At 33.6% G+C, this 14,966-nt stretch overlaps 1 long non-coding RNA gene across 1 annotated transcript; it reads left to right on the top strand.

Moving 5' to 3' along the window:
• Nucleotides 1–1,676: 1,676 nt before the first annotated feature.
• LOC147487672 (uncharacterized) lies at nucleotides 1,677–2,819 on the top strand. The gene is made up of 3 exons (XR_015202769.1): nucleotides 1,677–1,769; nucleotides 2,236–2,299; nucleotides 2,376–2,819. It is a non-coding gene; the product is annotated as an uncharacterized LOC147487672 (long non-coding RNA).
• Nucleotides 2,820–14,966: the final 12,147 nt, after the last annotated feature.

The raw sequence follows: 14,966 nt of genomic DNA, 5'->3' as shown, positions 1-14,966 counted from the left end.
TATCCATCTAATCGTCAGAATCCGAATTGAATCGCCTTGCAAACAATATGGTTACTCCTAATCCCTAATTACACATGGCATTTCTACCAATTCATAACTAGTATGTGAACGATTAAACCCATTCTCATGGTGAACTAATCGTTTCTAGAGTGGAAAGGAATTTACGACGACTCTACGATAATCGGAATCAAGCTTTCATCAAGGCTTCTTAACCCCCTCAATGGAGGTTTAGCCGAGAATCATCATGCTATCATTCCCAATGGAATTCGAACATGACATGATATAAAGATTGAAACTTTGCTTGTTTAAACTCAATTCAAAACGACTAATGCAAAAATTGGATTAAACTAATAATGACAATTAATTGAATCTACGAATTGAAACTAAACAATTAATGGAAATGAAACTAACTTATGGAGAACACTATTTTATTAATCTAATGAATAATAAAACAATGATTCAAATACTAAATTAATAATCTAACTAATCTAAGTCTAGCTATCTACGTAATAAGGGAAATTAGATCTACACAATTGTAAATGATAAGAATCGAAATTGACAAACTAGCTATTTTATTAATCAAACTAATTAAGAATAATGATTCTAAGAGTTTAATCTAAAACAAGATTTGAATTTAAACTAAACTTAATTTTATTACATGAAAACTAGATCTATAATTATCTATAGTTTTAGGTCTAACTAGCTACCATTAACAAAGAGTGAAGCTTTGGTTTTTATACTTTCAGATCCAAAAATCGTGCATGGGCTTGGAGCCATGTTTTGGGCCAGAGGATCAAGCCCAAAACCCAATTCTTTCAGTCCAAAAAGGCCTCTTCAGCTGCAGTTGGCTTCAACAGACTTTTCATCCACTTTTGCTCCTCGGATTGGATCAAGGATTATACCATTGGAAAGCTCTTTCCGAGCCGGTCGTTTTTACATAAGGTAGGCCCCATTCCGAGGTCTGAGTCCAAAGATACGGCCTTCGGAAGTTCTGCTAACTTGTGTGCTGTTTCTTCCTGCGTTGACTTTTCAGCTTTTGATCGGGCTTTAGAAAGGCTTGTCTTCTTGAATCTTGGCCTTTAGTCACGGAACTCCTTAGTAACCGACCTTTGCTCCTTTATCTCGCTAAAGTGGCACATTTCTACATATAATGGACTTTGAAGCCTGAAATGCATAAAAACACGTGATCAGTGTTAACTCTTAATTATTACTCACATAATTGGTCTAATAGTATGACTGTTACAGGATTAAAACTACAGTTTTGGGCTCTTATCAATGTATCATCACATCTTTCTATGATCCCGCAAAGAAGGGTTAGTTTTTCGTCCTCCCTTTCAATATTCTTTCTTTCATCACTTGATATAGTAGTGTGTTTGTTTTGATTTCATATACCTTATTTTGGTCAGGTAGTGAACATAAACAAAAATCTTCAACCTCATTAAACTTTTGGGGGATTGGTGAGGAATTTTTCAGGTGAGATCTTTTACTAATTTTGTGGTTTCTTTAATCACTCACAAATTCCTCATAGTATTGCTCTATTACTCAATGATTTTGAAGTAAAAAATATCTTTTTGAGAACTTCTTCAATTGTTTCCTTCTTTATTTTCAATTAGTAATAGTTATTGTTTGTGTTGAATTAATTTGGGGTCTAAGCATTTGTGACAATGTCTTTTGAGATTTAAAGAGTTGTTGTAAATACGGGTAATTGAATTTCACAGCTCACTCATCAGGGATCTTTTGGGCAAGGGGCAAGCTACATCAACTCTCCAGTAAGGACACCCTCTCTGATATTACTTTTTTTATTGCAGTGCAACTTAGGAAGTAAATGATTGATATTTTTTTTTCCTGGTTTTCCATTCATATTAATTTGGTTTTGAAGATACTGTGAACCACCTTATTCCTTTTTGTTTCATAATGTGTCAAGTTGATGATTATCATTGATCATCCTTACCATAAAAAAATGTTAATTTATGGATGGAGTAAATCGTTTGATGAAGGACCTACTTATTTACCCCTATTACCTGGTGGTGTTTTGCTTTAATCTTTCTGGTTTCTTCGATTCTCTTTCAATGCATCTATTCTCAAACCTCTTGGGAGCCATGTGTGAGGAGAAAACCTGTATGTACAAACTATGTGGGAGTGAATCATGTTTCGCTTAATAGAACGTAGCTTAGTTTCTATTGGTTGTCTCTAAAACTTGTGAATTAAATGTTTTGCATTTATCTTATTGTGAAGTGCGGTCCTCATATTGCAAAGGGTTGATGGGAAACGAGTTCCGCTGAAGTGGGACAAGATCAAGGTAAACAAATCCTACACATTATTGTCTTTTTCTTTGAAAAGTATATGTTTACATATGTTGTGAGTCTATATGTTAGGGCCCATATTAACTAGGTGGCACAGAGTGTGGGTATTATACAATGAAGTTTATGAGGGAAATAGTAGAAGCTTGTTCAACTAGATTATTTGAAAATAAGGTATTCGAAAGTTTTGACAAACACTTTATTTGGCTCAACGACTTCGCCTTATTCTTATATAGTAACTCCACATGTTGTGCTTTGACTCATCCAGATAACAAATTTAGAACTGAAGGAGACATACACGCAAGATGAACTTGACGGTGTTCGACTCGATATTATTCAGTTCATCCAGGAAAATGGGGTGTTTCAGTCGAAAGCGAATGAGGATGAGTTTTAGCTATGTTCGGACCCCTCCAGTTTAATTTATGAGTCTTACCTTTTTAATTTATGAAAAGGAATTTGAAGTTTGTTTTCTTAGTGCACTCAAAAAATTAATGGAAGTTTTTTTGTTTATTATTATTATATTTTTTTGCAATGTTTGATAGTTTATTGTACATTTTGGAATTTGTTGGGAAGATGGAAATGTTGTATGTAGGCAGGCTGTGTAAATTTTGTTATGTAGGTTCGGTTTTTAAGTGGAAGACTGTTACTAGCATTATTATTAATACCACGGTTTGGCATAAACCGCAGTGTTTAGTATAACTATATACCACAGTATTATAACATATACACTAATATAAACCACGGTTTCAATAGCTTATATGCCACGGTTATGTTGACAACCGTGGTATATAATGGGCATTACAAACCACGGTTTTTTGAAAAACCGTGGTATCCGTTAAACATATATACCACAGTTTTGCTATTATTATATAGCATGATAAGAGCCCAAAACTGTAGTTTTAACCCTTTAACAGTCATACTTTTAGACCAATTATGTCGAGTAATAATTAAGAGTTAACACTGATTACGTGTTTTTATGCATTTCAGGCTTCAAAGTCCATTATGTGCAGAAATGTGCCACTTTAGCGAGATAAAGGAGCAAAGGTCGGTTACTAAGGAGTTCCGTGATTAAAGGCCAAGTTTCGAGAAGACAAAGCCTTTCTAAAAGCCCGGTCAAAAGCTGAAAAGTCGACGCGGCGTAACAAAGACACAAAGTCAGTGAGAACTTCCGAAGAACATATCTTTGGACTCAGACCTCGGAATGGGGCCTACCTTATGTCAAAACGACCGGCTCGGAAAGAGCTTTCCAATGGTCTAAGTCTTGACCCAATCAGAGGAGCAGAAGTGGACGGAAAGTCTGTTGAAGCTAACTATAGTTGAAGAGGCCTTTCTAGACTGAAAGAATTGGGTTTTGGGCCTGATTCTCTGGCCCAAAACATGGCTCCAAGCCCATGCACGATTTTTGGATCTGAAAGTATAAAAACAAAAGCTTAGCTCTTTGTTTGGGGAGGTTAATGGTAGATAGTTAGACCTAGAAATAGATTAGGTTAGTAGCCTCCATTAATGGATTCTAGATCTAGTTTTTCATGTAGATTAATTAAGTTTAGTTCCATTTCAATTATTGTATTAGATTAAACCTTTGAATCTTGTTCTTCATTTTGATTAGATCAATAAAGTAGTATTTTTATCAATTTCGATTTTGTCATTTCCATTTCTAGATCTAATTTCAATTCCTGTCCTTATTTCATTTGAGTCATTAAATTAGATTTCATTATTGTTTAATTAAGTAAATTTCAATTCTTTATATCATGTTTAGTTTAAATATAATCGGAAATGATTGCGTAATGATTCTCGGCTAAAACTCCATTAGAGGGGGTTGAGAAGCCTTGATGAAAGCTTGATTCCGAATATCGTAGAATCGTCGTAATTTCCTTTCCACTCTAGAAACGATTAGTTCACCATGAGAATGGGTTTAATCGTTCACATGCTAGTTATGAATTGGTAGGAATGCCATGTGTAATTAGGGATTAGGAAGAACCAATTGTTCTGCGAAGCAGTTCAATTCGGATTACGACAATTTGTAGTTAATAGGATTAAGTCGAGTTAAGGTGGAATCAATTCCCCTCTAACTCCTTATCATCGAATCAATGTAGCATTCCCTTAGTTATTCCCATCGTCGACTAGTTGCATTTCGTGGGTAGTTGCATCGTAGTCTAGTTGCCTTTTTTCAAATCTCTCATTAGACTTTAAGTTTAGAGTACTTACACTTGAGAACATAGCATGCGGAATGACTAAGAGTGGAACGAATCACTCTACTCCACTATATCTCATAGACTTGAGAGTAGAATCTTTGATAATATAGACACTTAAGATAGTTTTAGTTTACTTACGTTTTGATTTCATCGTTCATTTCGTGAGTAGACTATTCATTTTATGTTTTACCATAGCACACCACCTATTGTCACGGTTGTATAACAGTGGTAAATATATTTATACCACACTTAAAAACATTGGTATAAGTGTCATTCTGTAGTAGTGATTGTTGACCCTTATGCTAAATATAGAGATTAATCACCATATATCCCCAGAGACTAGTTGTGTCTAAAAAGGATGAGAATTTTGATGAGATTAGGAAAGTGTTTAAAAATCTGACTATAAACCTACCTTTTCTAGATGCTTTAAAAGTCTACCTAGACACGCTAAGTATCTAAAAGAGTTGTGCACAAAGAAGAGGAAAGCCAGCATACCCAATGAAACCTTTTTAACTAAACAATATCCTTATTTATCTGAACATAACGGAATTTGACAACTGCGTTATTAGACCTGGGTGCGAGTGTTAACTTACTCCCATTTTATTTATATAAACAACTAGGTCTCCATGAATTTAAACCAACCAAAATGACTTTGCAGTTAGATGATCGTTCTATTAAGTATCATAAGGGCATAGTTGAAAATATTCTGGTCAAAGTTCAAGACTTTTACTACCCAGTCGAGTTCATTATTCCCAACATAGAAGTTGTGCATAATTCTATTCCCATCATCCTTTCTTGGCAACCGCCAATGCCCAAATCAGTTGTTGGGATGGCTCAATGACTATTTTCTTTGGAAATTTTTCTGTAGAGGTTAACATGTTTAGACTCAAGCAGGGACAACTAGGTTTGCGTGTAGAAGGAGAAGTCAAGTCCATTGAGAGTTTTGTATCTCACATTAGTACGGCCGACGTTTTCGTCCTCACACTAGTAGATACCCCTCTTATGGAAGAAGACAAAGATCACAATTTCAACTCCTTGGACGAGATTGATGAATTTCTCAAAGATGCAGATGAATACCATAATTATATGGATGCAACCAAGCTAGATAAGGAATTCTATGAGTTTCTAAGAGCCTGTGATGATCCACCCTCTCAAGCACTACCTAGAGCACCACCCGACCACTATCCACCTGAGTTAATCCCTCATAGAATCCAATTATTCTTCCCACACTATCCTTCTAACACTTATCCACATTTCAAGTATTTTCCACAACCATTCATTTTCTCACGATCATTCACTTGGACACTTTTTCGTTCAAAAAAAAAAAAAGTACACGCTCGATTAGGTTCTAAGTCCATCAAATCTCGCTCTCATTCCACTAAGTTGCATCGTAGAAAGTCTTGGTGCTTGATTCAATTTGGGGGTGCATTCCATATTAATTATTTATGGAAAGACTCACAACTTTTTTGGTTGTTGATATATGGTAAGCGACATGTACATATATATTAGATAAAGTCTCGAGTATCTGACTATAAAAGACTAATTTTATTCTTCGGTGTACTCCATTTCATTTCATATTTTATGGGAGCGCTCCATTAAGGTAACCAGACCCTCCTTTTGGAGTGAGTGGTTGTAACTGCAAGATTCTTAGTCCACATTTCATGTAACTCACACATTCATCTCTTGTATTTTTTCTCATTGTTTGAGTAGTGTTTCTCTATGGAGTGAGTTTCATTTTTATTTCTTTATTTTAATTTTGTTTTTTTCCCCAAAAATCAAACATATAAAAATTAAAAACATAACATATACTAGTAAGTCTAGGGAATCTGACTTTAAAAGACCCACATTTTTGTACAATACCATATTTCTGGAGTATAGGCCACAAAAATTTCAAACTTAAAAAGAGTTTTAAAATTTTGTTTGGGGGTGGCGTATTTTGGTATTTCATTTTAAAACATTTTGCCACCCTTTGTTGTCATGTTTACTCCAGTAAAGTTTGTGTAAGTTAGTACTAACAATTTAATTGTGTTTCATGTTATCATATAATCTTTATAATATTGCTGTTATAGGTACTGCCAATTTTTACCACATTTCTATGGTAAATTCTTTCGTTATCTCTTTACACTTTGAGGACAAAGCGTTCGATTGTTTGGGGGTGAGATAGAAATATTTGCAAAAATTAGGCACTTTTAGGATGTAAATTACGCATTTTTCTTTATAAAAGTTTAAAAAATCATAAATATAGTTTATACTATGCACTTAGTGATAATGGTATTGTTCACTTCTCCATGATGATATTAGTCTACAAATCTCACGTAGTACTTGAATTAGGATTTAATTTTTGAAACTTAGATTAATATGTAGGTAATAGTTATTACATCTTTTCATGAACATCTTGCATGAGCATCTATGATTGTACTTGGAAATATTTTTCTGAGACCTAGGTTAGAGTACTTAATACATATCCTGTGAGAATCTAGCCAAAAGCCTTATATGAGTGAAATATCTAAGTGATGACACAAGGGAGAAGTAAAATCTGAGTAGAGAAATCACACATCCACTTGCTTGATCACCATACCATATCCTAAGCGAGAATTTAGACTCTCTTTAAATTGATATAGCTAGAAATTCTGACCAAAGTATATTTTACACTAGTCACCCCACTGAGCCTTTCATTAGACTTTTCACAAACCACAAATCCTTTACCCAATAAAACAAAATAAAAAATAAAATCAGCCTATCTATCTAGATAAGTCTGAGAAATAGGATGAGTGAAGAAAAGATAAGAGAAAAACCTGAGTAAACAAAAATTAGTTAGTTGCTTCGAAAGAAAAAGAAATAGAAAAAGGAAAGAAAAGAAAGCTTCCAAAAGGAAAGAAAAATAAAAATTAGAACTCCAAAAATAGAATCAAATGGAGTCAAAAGCCAAAATAAAGGGCTAAGTATGGAACAAAGTGTAAAAGCAAAGAAAAAGAACAAGGTTTTCTCTAGTTACATATTTTGAAGACCCTATTATCGCATACTTATCAATTTGATTATCCATTTCCTTCCTTCTTAAACCATCACCTAATCCCCGAAACACCTAATAAAGACCTCTAGCTCAATTAGGAATAGGTTGGTGTGATAGTAAGTGGTATATGTATTTGATCAACCTCAACTTCCTTGGATTGTCATTGAGATTGTGAGAAAACATGTGCCCACTGCACACTGGAGTTGGCAAACTTGAGTGGAAAAATCAGAGTGTTATATGCCTTGACACATTCCTTGTGAGTACCTACTTAGGCACGCTACCCAAAAGTTTCAGAAAAAGACCTGCTACTACATTTATAGCATAGTTTATTATATAGTTGTTTATCTTAAAATGATTTGATTATTATGCATGTATTAATTTAGGAGTTAGATTGATGATCATTGTTTAACTGCTAGTGAGATGTATAGATTCTGAGATAAAATTAGGGAAAAATTGCTTTTATTTCTTAGTCGTTGTAGAATAAATGAAGTTTGCGAATATCTTTTCTGGGAAATTATCATGAGGCTATAACTCGTCCACTAGGGAATTCCTAGTGGTTTAAGACTTTATTGCATATGTTCAATGCAATCGAACTCAGCGAAAAGAAAGTAGTTAGGAATACATTTTTGGTCACTTATCTTAATTTCACATATTTGCTTGAGGACAAGCAAAACGCTATTTGGGGTTGGTTTGATAAGAACTAAAAACTGTAGTTTTAACCCTTTAATAGTATACATTTAGGCCAATTATGTTTATAATAAATAAGAGTTAGTACTGTTTACGTGTTTTTGTGTATTTCAGGTCTTGGAATCAATTATGTGAAGAAATACGTCACTTTTGCAAGAGAAATGAGTCAAATTGCTTGCTAGAGAAGTTCTATGATTAAAACTAAAGTTTCAAGGAGAAAAAACCTTTTTAAAACCTAGTCAAAGCTGAAAAGTCAAAGTCAACGCGGGTAGAAAAAAAAAAAAAAAAATCAATAGAAATTCAACATGCTGTATCTTTGGACTCAGACCTCGAAATTGGGCTTATTATATGTCAAAACGACTGGCTCGGAAAGAGCTTTCTAATGGTCTAGACTTTGATCAATCAGAGAAGTAAAAGTAAACAAAAAAGGTGTTATAGTAAATTTCAACAGAGAAACCCTTTTTGGACTTAAGTAATTAGGTTTTGGGCTTGATTTAGTAGACCAAAACATAACTCCAAAGCCCATGCACAAAATTGTAAACCTAACGCTCTCCTATATAAAGTGGATTAAGGCAAAACTATATTCTCTCTCTCTCCCACTTAGTTTAGTTTAATTAGGATTTAATATTATCTTCTCTCCTACCTTTTCCCTTTAGTTTAATATAATTTAGGTTTTATGTTATTAGCCTAGCCACCATTAAACAGTTCACATTATTTTAATACAATTATTCCTTTAATTATGTCTTCTTCTTATTCTTTATTCCATCATAGTCTAATGAATCATAGCTAATAAATGAAGCTTTGATGATGACTTGATATAGTAGTGTATAATTGTTGGTTAGAACTTCAAGTTTAGGTTTTTCTTGAGTTAGAAATAAGAAAAGTTTATTCTAAACTAGAGAATGATGAGTTTTACCGTGAGAATGGAAAATAAACTTTCTCTCGTGCTAATTAGTTATGACTAGAAATACCATAATTGATTAGGGATCATTAAAGGTCTAATCTTTATGTTTGAACCTTGTGTTTGAACATAAAGATTAGGGTTTCGCAACAAACTCTATGCTAGTATGTTAAGAAATCGTTGAAGTAGATTTCAATCTCTCTCTAATCTTCTCCATATTTTATTCAAGTCATATTTAATTGGTTTAGTTAAATTACTATAAGTTAAATTCATATATTTAGTTTCGTAGTATAAATTCACATCCATAAATATTGCTCTCACTACTGTTTCCTTGTGTTTGATTAGTTGAATTCATTTCAGTCTAGAGAATTAAGAGTGAAACGATTCTGTACTTTATATATTGTGAACTTTGACAAATTCAGTTAGGAGTTGTTGTGCACGAAATGAGCTATTTGAGGTTGTAGGTATTCAAGGGCACAAGCTGAAACTTTGAAACCATGGAAAACATAGGTGCCTAAAAAAATACTATAAGCTTTGTGATTGTACACATAACAAATCCTCCTCCATAGAAATTCTAAATGGAAGTTCTTGCTTTGGTAGTCTCATTTTCGAGTGTTTGATTGCTTAAGTGAATATTTTCCTAAAAGAAACATATTTCATTTAGAAATAATAGTCGGCAACGCACTTATGAGTTGCAATGGATATATGACCCTCACTAAAACCACATTTTTATATTGTCTTAGGATTCCGACAACAATGTACTCGATCTGTCAATTCTCAAATGAAATAGTATGTAATAGATAGTAACTCTTAAAGACAAAATGAATGAAAATATCACTCTCACCACCACTTTTTTTAATCACTCACAAGGACTGGGTAGATGAAAGGTCAAGTATACCCTTAACGGGAAATAAAAAATTGCTCGGGTAGATGAAATGTCAAGTATACCCCTGACGCAAAAAAAAAACGGCATGACCCAATCGAAATGACCTGGTATATATAGTATGAACAATCATTGTTCATACATATTTGGAGTATGAATACTCATTGTTCATACCTCAACATTAGCTATGAACAATCATTGTTCATACCTCAATATACTGTATGATCGGTAAGAACACCTATTGGAGTTCATACATATTTGGGGTATGAACAATAATTGTTTGTATGAATAATCGTTGTTCTTACTTCAACATATATAAGCTATGAACAATCATTGTTCATACATCAACATAGTGTATGAGGTATATTCACCTATTTGGGTATGAACAATCACTGTTCTTACATCAATCGACAGAAAGAGTAAAATTGGAAGATATTTATTTCAAAACTGGGATATTTGCCTTATGGGTTATTTCCACCCGAAATTTGTCCTTGTAAGTCATTTTGAAAAAACACCGTCCTAGAGAGTGAGTTTGGCCCGAAATTTGTCCTCTGGACTATTTTCTTATAGTGTGTAATTTGGGGTGAGGTGCGGCATATATTAACCCATAAAGCATGTTATGCGCATTCCAGTTCGTATTCCTTTTGTGTGCAAGATTTTTGTTACATTATAGCATAGAGAGGAAATGTTTCACACAGGCCAATAAACTTTTTCCTTAGAGAATTCTGGCATTGATGTTTGCACTTTTGTATATGTAAGATTTTGGTCTCACACACACTCAATTACAACTTAATTAATGTACCTCGCTCCTTTCACGTTGAAATATAATTCGAGCAAGGGTTTCATTCCAAACCTAAAGACCTGAACGCTTGGTTATAGTTCACTAGAACCTACTCTTTAAGGAACTTGTGAGAAGGATTTTGATTGGTAATTTAAACTTATTTTACTTAGTTATTTGGATTGCAAGTTACTAAAACTTAAACTTTACTAAATTACTTAATACAAGAGAGAGAGAGAGAGAGAGAGAGAGAGAGAGAGTTAAATCTACTCATGCAATATTAGCTACCCTAGTTTAGAAGGCTTCATCACTACTGTCTCTAATCTTTTTTGGGTTTATATACAAACCTTGAAATGGATTCGAGTGTTGATCCTTAACAATATGCACTTATCTTTAAGTTCATCTTGCTAGCATGAGGAATTTAACTGATATTTCATTTATGAAATGCCATTTCAATTATTGGTTTTATTCCACACCAGTCATTCAACTTTCAAAGTCTGATTTTACAAAAGGGTCGCGTGCGCGACTTTTTCCAGCGTCACCTGGATCGCACACGCGACCTTGTATAGAGTTCCAGACTCCAAACTTGGTCGATCACTGTCATTTTGGGACAGGATGTAAAATAAACCCTATGTACCTAAGCAATGATTTAGGCCTCCTAAAACGGAGCATGTTCTTAATAGAAGCATCATTAACCCTCCACCGGGAAGGGTTTTAGCCCATGTTCCTAAATTTATGAAATAAGAAATAGAAGAAGATAGAGAAATCCTAATTTTACAAGAAAAGATTTTTATTAAAATATTTTGTATCAAAGCTTGCACATAGTTTTTACTTACAAACTAAAATGGAAACTTAGAAAAAAAGAAGTGAAAGCTAACTGTGGAGTAAAGGGGGAAAAAACTAGCTATGGAGTAAGGTATGTGTGCTTATGAAGACCCTCACTCTCTTAAACATAAGAGAGTGCTTCATTTTTCTTCCACTCACGTGAATCAACCACCCATACCACCTTTAATTCTACCTAATTCAAGACTTTGTATGCAAAAGTGTGCATAAAAGTCTTCCATAATCTTAATGAAGCTTGACTTGATCACACATTATGAGAGTTTGACTTGTGAGCTTGATCAATAATGGAGAATTAAATTCTGTGTATCCGTATAGTTGGCCCCACATGCTTCGACCAGTGGTGGGTCCAAAAGTTGACTTTTTACAAAGTCTCGTCTTTGTGTAGAGCTCCTCGCACTGATCGTTCTGATGGTTCACTTGCCAAATTTGGAATCAATGTTCAAAAGTTATGAGCATCGAAAGTTTGATGTTTTTATACACGTTAATCCTATTCTGACCTGGAAATGTTCTGTTTGAGTTCTCGGGCTTTAGTCAGGCTTCATTAAGCTTCACATGCTTGGGCTAAATCGGAATACTTCATATAGACACACTATGCCATGCTTAAATAATGACTTTATCCTCATTTTTACGTTGATTGTGAAAACCTGTAAAAACACGAAAATACAATTATTTCATGATTATTAAACACATAATTAACCAAAATATTATGTCTCTATAGAGGTTTATATTACAGTTTTGGGTGCTTATCAGACATAAAAAGGTTCCATGTTGGCATGCACTGGTGCACTCCTTTATATAACTAATACTCTCTCATCAAAGTCATTTTAGAGTGAGAAAATTAAACATTATTTCTTTTTCTTTTCTTTTTTTTTCCTCTAATATTAAACATTATTTCTATGCTCCTATCTCATCATGCAATTTTCTACTAAAAAATATTTACAAATGTTAGGCCAAGACACCCTTAACATAGGTTAGCAAACGAGCATATTCCTAGTAGAGATTATAATACATACTAGCCATTTAATGGTTTACTCTCGTCGAGTTTCTATTATGTTTTCTAATGGGATTGTGAGGGCGAAGTTTTCACCCGGCCAAACAGAAAAGGTTCACCAATTTTCTAAAAAACCATTATTGATCAAGTAATAAATTTTAAGAAATTTGTTTGTTTTAGACTTTTAGTAAGACAAGTTAATGTTGCCCAATTCTTTTCTCACACGTTTTAAGCCTTTTTAGATTTTGTCTCCTACAAAATAGGAAAGTCCTTTGAGGAATCGTTTATTTTTTTGTTAAGAAATCCTAAATAAATAATAAAATGCCAATTTAATAAATTTCCTGACTTGTATGGAAGTTTTGGAAAACATGACTATATATATAATTATAATTATATACCAATAATGAGTGACAATTGACAAGTGAATTTTTCTGATATGTATATGTCATCTAATACATTATATTTGGCAGCGAACACCGAAAATATAATATGTAGGTGGGTATTCAAGTATTAATGGTAGTTTTGTAGTTATCCTCAAATATATAATTATATAATGTATTAAAGAGTCCACCAACAAAACCAAATTTGCTCCTTTTTCTAGTACTATAAATTTTGCCATTAGGAAGACTATTAAGCCCATAAAATCTTAAAGAGTGGGCAAGACGCATGAAGATGGAAGGAAAAAGTGCAAGGTTTGTTATTTTGATTGTGTTATTGTTAGTTTTGGTTGTGAGTGAGACCTCTGCGGTCCACCCACAATTCGACCTCTTCTGCTTTCTGAAGTGTCTTGAGGGATGCAAGCATATTGGAGGGCCTTGGACCTATTGTTCAGTCATTTGTTTGAAGCAATGTAGCTCAGGTTTTAGCTAACTCGGATGCACCTTCAAAGAGTGCACCACAAGTAACACACTAGAAAGTCAGGGTATATATATATATATAATTACTAAAAATGTTAACTTATTATTATTATTTCATTTTTTTGGCATCTCTACTTTAACTTTAAAACTGCTAACAAAAAGTGATCGGTTTTCTTGAAATGCAGGTTTGGAAGAAAAGGAAGATTGTGTTAATTCTTGCTCTAGAATTTGTATTTAGAATCCCTTGGGTACTTTTGTTGTTAAAACAATATATCGCTGAAACTAATAAAGTTTATGAATTGATAAGTCGCTAGTGTAGTGAGATTCTCATTTTTGTATCTTTATTTTTCATATCGGGTGCTTAATTAAATAGTGATATAGCACCGATTTGTGGTACTCATGGCCGACTCTGGGAATAGTCTCCATCAGCATGCCGACTAGGGGCCCTGATTAATAGCTCGATAAAAAGGCCTAATTCAGGTGACCAACAGTATGTTTTACCAGAAAATTAGTCTAGAGGACTTAGTTATAAATATTTAGTAGTCCTAAGACTCCTCTTAAATTTGTTTAGAATTTAATACCCCAATTTGACCAGAATATGAAACTAACCACTTTTATCCAACTTTTACCAAGAATAGACGAAAATATCCTCACTTGGAAACAAACATAACCGACTATCTACCGAAAGTAATATAGTGGGATACAAAATAAAAAATTAAATTTCACACAAAAAATTCACTTATAACTACCTGCCTTCACATTTAAAAATGCATATAATGAAAAGAGGGCATCTAGGGTGCATCAGAGTGTATGAGTGCGCAGGAATGAGAGCCCTTGGACAATACTTCTTTGCTGCAATACACCAGTACTTGTGCCTATATGAGTGGCCCATATGCTATACGCTGAGTACACCCTACAGACTATCTTTTCGGTAATGAAAAAACTAAAAATATTATGTCTCCAATATTTTGTGGAGGCATTTGACACTAGTCGTTAAGTCTAAACTCCAAACCACTAGACATTAAACCCAAAATCTTTATAAACTAGACCCTAAGCCTAAACCCTAAACCTTAAGACACTAAACCCTAACCCCTATAAACTAGACCCTAAGCCTAAACCCTAAACTTTAAGACACTAAACCCTAATCCCTATATTCTAAATTTATAAACAATAAACTCTAAACCAACCCGTTTCATTTAATAGTAGTTAATCAAACCCACAAAATAAATAATCAAATGCATTTTGTATCTGTATTTTAAAATGCGTGGTGTGTATGCATTTTAAAATATATAGGTTTATAACGTGGTGCATCTGCATTTTAAAATATATAAGTTTATAACGTGGTGCATCTGCATTTTAAAATATATAAGTTTATAACATGGTGCATCTGCATTTTAAAATGTATAAGTTTATAACGTCCACATTCGGATGAAAACACGTACTTTTTGCTAAATTCTATTCAAACCCAAAATCTACTCTTTTTGTTCTAGTAGTTATCTTATCTAAAAGTAGTTATCTTATTCA

The sequence above is a fragment of the Coptis chinensis genome, chromosome 7 (assembly GCF_015680905.1).
Source record: "Coptis chinensis isolate HL-2020 chromosome 7, ASM1568090v1, whole genome shotgun sequence".
Classification (NCBI taxonomy): domain Eukaryota; kingdom Viridiplantae; phylum Streptophyta; class Magnoliopsida; order Ranunculales; family Ranunculaceae; genus Coptis; species Coptis chinensis.
This window is presented reverse-complemented; position numbering and strand designations above follow the sequence as displayed.